This window comes from Vigna unguiculata, chromosome 7 (assembly GCF_004118075.2).
Source record: "Vigna unguiculata cultivar IT97K-499-35 chromosome 7, ASM411807v1, whole genome shotgun sequence".
Classification (NCBI taxonomy): Eukaryota; Viridiplantae; Streptophyta; class Magnoliopsida; order Fabales; family Fabaceae; genus Vigna; species Vigna unguiculata.
In genome coordinates, this window is record NC_040285.1 from 27,386,193 (window position 1) to 27,393,145 (window position 6,953).

A 6,953-nucleotide genomic window follows, 5' to 3' on the forward strand; every position below is an offset into this window, starting at 1 on the left:
CACCACATAAATACCTCAAATTCATATCTCTAAATCCTTTTTTTCTTATTTATTTATTATAGTAGTAAAATTTTAATTTATTTTTAATTTTTTTATCATACTTATTTGTTTTTACATACTTCAAGACAATTATTGATTAATGATCAATTTTAATGATAAAATATTTAATTATTATAGACTAATTTTGATACTAAATTATAAATTAAAAATGATCGATAACTAAAATAGTCTCAAAATTTTATAATTAATTTTTAAAATGATAAATAAATTAGTTTTTATTATATTTAAATTTAAAATTTTAAATTAATTACTAACGTTAACTATTTAGATTTTAATTACCAAAATAATTAATTTTTAATTTATTTTTAATTACCAAATTAATTTTTGAATTAGTGTCTAAGCATTTTTTTTTTCATGAAAATAATTTTTATTTGATAATTTTCTACCCTAAATATTGTGAAAGTCTATGCAAATACATAATAATCACTAAAAGTATCTGACGTGGCTAAATGGTTAGATTTAAATAAAATATTTATAAACTAACTTAAAAACGGGTTAAAACACATTTATGTTATAGTAACGAACAACACAGGCACTGTCACGCATGTTCGCATTTTTTAATTTTCAATAAATTTAAGTTAAAATTAATAACAAATATATAACTTTTAAAATAGTTGTTAAATATAAAATTAAAAAAGAAATAAGATATATAAAAAAATTAAATAACGATTTAAGATAAAAGAGATTTCTAGAAAAATGATTAAAAGTAAATTATTTATAAAATAATTAATTTTTAAAATAATTAAGGGTAAAATAGGTATTATGAAATGTGGATACAAAAAGAGAAATCCTCTTTATTATTAACTAGCATAAACACATGCACTACCGTGTCTGTGTCTGTGTGTATGATTTTTTAAATATGTGTGATATTATATTAATAGGTAATAATATTGTAATGTTATTAAGTTAATATATAAACTAAAAGTATATTTATTAAAAATAAAGTAAAATATATCAAAACATGTAAAAGAATAATCATTGATAAATATAGAAGAAAAGAAGCAGAGATAGCCAATTTTATAAAAAGTTTATAAAGTAACGGTTAATTTTTAAAAATTTAATAAATTATTATATTTAAAAGATAAAATTGATATTTTAAAATGTGTACAAAAAAAGGAATCCCCTTCATAAATATAGATAATAATAATAATAATGATTTAAGACGAAAGAGATTTGTAGAAAAATGATTAAAAGTAAATTATTTATAAAATAATTAATTTTTAAAATAACTAAGGGTAAAACGGATATTATGAAATGTGGACACAAAAAGAGGAATCCCCTTTATAGATATAGAAGATAGAAGATAATAATAATAATAATAATAATGATGATTTAAGACGAAAGAGATTTGTAGAAAAATGATTAAAAGTAAATTATTTATAAAATAATTAATTTTTAAAATAACTAAGGGTAAAATGGTGTTATGAAATGTGGACGCAAAAAGAGGAATCCCCTTTATAGATATAGATTTTTAAAATAACTAAGGGTAAAACAGATATTATGAAATGTGGACACAAAAAGAGAAATCATCTTATTATTAATTTAAGTTAAAATTAATAACAAATATATAACTTTTAAAATAGTTATTAAATATAAAATTAAAAACAAAAAAGATGTGTAAAAAAATTAAATAACGATCTAAGATAAAAGAGATTTCTAGAAAAAAATGATTAAAAGTAATTATTTATAAAATAATTAAATTTTAAAATAACTAAAGGTAAAACATATATTATGAAATGTGGACACAAAAGGAGAAATTATCTAGTGAGACAATACAGTTAGCCTATTAAGCACAAGTCGGTACTAAGCTAAAAGTTCAATATCATATGTTATTCTGAAAAATAAAAGTTTAGAAAAGAGTAAAAATAAAAATTTATAAACTAAAAAAAGACATTTTATCTCTTTTGAAAATATCACAAATTTTAATATACAATTCAATAAAAAAAATGGTTCCATTCAGCCTTTCCCATTTTAACAAAAATAGAAAAAGAATATTCTATATAATTAATTTTAAATAATTATTATTTTTGGTTAAAAATTATTAATTAATTAATAATATTTTAAGAAAAATTAATTGAATCAAGGTATAAATGAAAATTTGCCTTATAATAAAAAAAGAACAAGCTATTTTTTAAAAAAAGAATTTTGTAATAAAGATGAAGTGAACAATATATTTACAAACAACAAACTAAAATTTATGATATTCCTCCAATGAGATCATCTTTTATTAGATTAGTGTAGTATCATTAAGAACAAAACTACTTTTTTAACTACTTATTTAAAATTTGAATCTGGTACTAATTAAATTGAAATAATATTACCTTCACCCTCCTAATCAGAAATGTTCTTAACTGTGATTTGGGTAACAAAATGGACAAATCAAACCATAACACATTTGAAGGAATCTAAAGAAAACTATTGAGATACGTTTTTTAAATATATGTTATCAATATGACTTGGTGCTATTAATATTCCTAGTAATGGAATAATTGTTTACTAAGTTATCATGAAACATGTAATAACCATCATGTTTGTATGCAAGAAAATTAGTTATCAAACTTTATAGATTTAAGATTTTGTAATGAATTAATGGATATTCTACAACTTGTGTTTTATACAAGAGTTAGATTATTTCAAGTGTCTTTTATAACTATTTTACTTCTCTTTTTACTAACAAAAACAAACATAATTTAGACAAAGATTACATGTTGGATCCCATAGTGTAGATTTAGAACAGATTTTGATTCAAACAAGTAACTCTAAGTATTTTTATGTTAAATAAACATATTATACTAATTTACTTTTTAGAATATTCCAAACTAATTATTTTACTTCAAAGTCATTTTTAACAAAAATCAATACACAAAAAAGAATTGAACTATTGAAAAAGGTATATTTTTTTTCTAATGAACAAATAGATTAAGGTGATGGTACATACCTGAGAAATTGGAACCAAATTGATATTAATCACAGGTTCATTCAAATCAAAATCAAAATCCTTTCTCTCCTTGGCAGAGAAACCATGAAAGCCCCTTTCAGAAGAATTTGATGCTGTGGTTTCATTGATGTGATGGTGCTTCTTTTCAATGGAAGTGGACATGGTGGTGAAAATTGAAACCTAATGAACCAGATTTTTCTTTTACTATATTCTATACACAGAAAAATGTTATAGAACAATGAATATATGAACAACTTGAAACATGAATTAAGGAAATATAAAACAAATAATTAGCAACTTTTTTACACATACCACAGAGTAGGATCATCATGAAAGGAAAGTGTTCACTTTACATATGTGTTTAAGCTGTCTGAATGTGTACAAGAAGTATACAATTAAAAAAACATTTAATTTAGAAAATAAAATATTTTAATTTATTTAAATTATGACACTAACTGATGTATAAAATTTTATTGTCATGCAGAAGATTAATTGTTATTACAAAATTTTATTACTGATGGACAATGTGATTAGGGCAAAGTGGACTGTATGATTATCAAGTAGCTTAATCAAAAGCTGCAGTTTGGTTCATTTACAATAGATTTTTTTTTAATGTAACTATTATAAAATATAAAAAATAAATTGAATTGAGTTTATTTATTAAATTTTATGAATAGTTAATAATTCATTTATTATTTCTCAAAATTGAATGAATTCTTCTAATAATACTTAACAATACATCCAACTTTTTATAATTACTTTTTTTAGTTTATTTATTTTTAAATATTTAAAAAAATGTATTTTTAAATTGTTTTCTTTTAATTTTTTTTTAATTTTCTAAAACTATTATTTTAATGAGCAAATAGGATACGGAAATGAATTATATTAACTAAATACTTTAATCTATCATATTAACGAGCTATCTTATTTATTTAATTGTGAGTCTATGCAGCTCAAGATTCACATTTTGCATACATATATACATAGAGTTCATATGTATGACATGGAATTTGTTAATTTCATACCAAATTTATGGTTTAAATACTTTTTTTTGGAGATAGAAGTGATTATCATTTGTATAATTTATTTTTTTAATAAAGAAAACTTGAAATCAAGCAATAAGTTATTTCAAGATCTCTTCACCTAATGATGAGAACCCTAGAAAATAGTTGTACTCGTTGTACTTGAAATCAAGCAATAACTTGTGATTCTCTTTGTTGTTTTTTTATGTTTATATGTGTATGAGAGTAAACTCCTCATTTTATTGGGGTCCGATATAGTGAATCTTATATTTATGTAATTTTTCTTTGTAATAGAAATTTGTAGTGAGACTCTTCCATCCTTTCTATGTTCCGTAATACATGTTTGGTTATCTATATTTTTTATTGCATCTGGATAAATTAAAATATTAAGATGAATAAATTAAAATAATATATTTTAATAAAGTGTATTTATAAAAAATATTTTAATACAAAAATTTAAAATTAATAATTACATTTTTCAACTTTACTTCTTTATAAAATTTTTGGTTCAAATGGCAGCGGCGAACAACATTAACGTGAGTTAACTTCAATTTAAAAATCAGAATTTAATGGATAACATAATTGTAATATGATCAATATCACTTTCAAATCTTTACGCAAGAGAGGGGATAGAAAAATAAAGTAATCTTGTTATTTCTTCCTTTCTCCTCTTTCAAATCTATTGAAGTAAACAAGTGAATTACCTTACAACTAGTCTTTTTTTTATTCACGTGAACGGTATATCCTGAAGTGAACATACCCTTATGTATTGTCATGTATTTTGTGATGTGTTCCCATGTAAGTTTAATATAATTTGTAAGAATTATAAATGGACTGTCCAATAATAATAATAATAATAATTATTATTATTATTATTATTATATATAATATTTAAAGGATGAAACTCTCGTAGTATTTAGTTTTCCATTAAAGTAAAGAGATTTTACATTAGCTTGTGTGTTTAAGACATACATAAGACTATTTGTTAACTCTCTTCAACGATGTAAGTTGAAATGGTAAATTTCTTTGTCCAATATTTTTTATCTATCTAGTTTTTAAATAAGGTCATGTAGACATTACAGGAATTTTGACTATTGACATTACAAAATTCATTAATCATTTTATCATCACAAGAAAAAAATATAACGATACAAAACATAAAGATCACACCAAATCTATTTCATCATCATAGTTTTAATGGTTCAATTTGGAACCAAAATAACTTTGATTCACATTCTTGAATTTTGGTTTACACATTTAAAAAATTGATTACTCTCCATTCTTAACCGTCCATTTTTAACATTTCTGATGATGCCACTATCCAATTAGCTAATTTATTTCTAGTTGGATAGTGAATTTATATTATTATACTTTATTTTTAACGTATTTAATAACTTATTTAATATTAACTTTGTTTAATGTTATTTATTAACTTTATTAAATAATTAAATTTTTTAATTAAATTTTTTAACTTGTAAAAACTAAATAATAAATGTATTGTATACTTATGCAAATTTATTACGTGATCGTATAGGTTAAAAATTGAATGCTAAGATGTCAGAAATATAAATGTAAATTCTTTTAAGTTAACCAAAATTAAAACTATAAAATAATAATAATAATCTATAACAATATATAAAGGGGATTCCCCTTTTTGTGTCCACTTTTCGAAATACCGATTTTACCCTTTAAATATAATAATTTATTAAATTTTTAAAAATTGACCGTTACTTTATAAACTTTTTATAAAATCAGATGCCTTTGTTGTTCTGATATATTTCACTTTATTTTTAATAAATATAATTTTAATATATATATATTTATTTAATAACATTATAATATTATCACTGCTAATAAAATATTACGTATATTTAAAAAATATACACACAGGCGCGATAGCGCCTGTGTTACGCTAGTAATAATAATGGTGTTATTTTTTAAATGTACGAATGAATATGAACAACCAAAATTATGAGAAACAAATAATCGACTTATTAAATTACATTACATAGAGGAAAAAATGTCTAATTAAGTTAATCTTATCAAACAAAATCTCAAGTCCAAATTAAATATATGAAATTTTGATTTTGATTCATTAATTGCATTATAGTACAGAGTGAGTGAAAGTAAACTCTCAAATTCAAAATGGAAAAAAAAAATAGTTGGAAATGAAGATTTTATTAAAAGTGATTAATAATTTTTTATATATGATAGTTAAGGAATTTGGTGGATATTTAAAATTTATAACGGTGGTGAAAATAAAAGATGAAATTTTAATTTATGAAATCATTTTATTATAGAGATAAAAGGTAATTAATAAAATATATTAAATAATCCTTAATTATTAGGCTTCTATGTCTACTTCCAATCGGTTCTTTATTTATCAAGTTATATTTGTTTCCTCTTATTCTAAATTGAATTTTTTTATGTTTGAAAAAATATCTATTGAGAAAGATAACCGTGCTATAAATTTCCCGTAATCTAAACTAAAATCCATCATGAAACTACATGCAAAATAAAAGTAATCATTGAAATTGAATGGCACAATTTTTTAAAAATGGTACAGTTGTTAAAGTGGAAGTTTTTTCCTGATCTTAGATGGAAACCAATATTTTCCCAACAATTTTGTGAGCAATTAAATCAATTTGTTTCATACACTGTTGTAAAATTAACAAGATATAGTATAATATCTGCATTATTTGATTTCATAAAATTAATTTATAAAATGAAATTTGTAATATATATATATATATTATAAAATTATCTTATTTTTTATTAATGTGAAATTTTCAACCATATCGATTTAAGTAACCTTAAAAATGTCTTATAGCACTCACTCGTACATAATAAACCATACACATATCAAGCTTACGAAAAATAAAACCCAATAAATAAAAGTGACCTTAATTTCTTATATTTCATTTTTCACACCA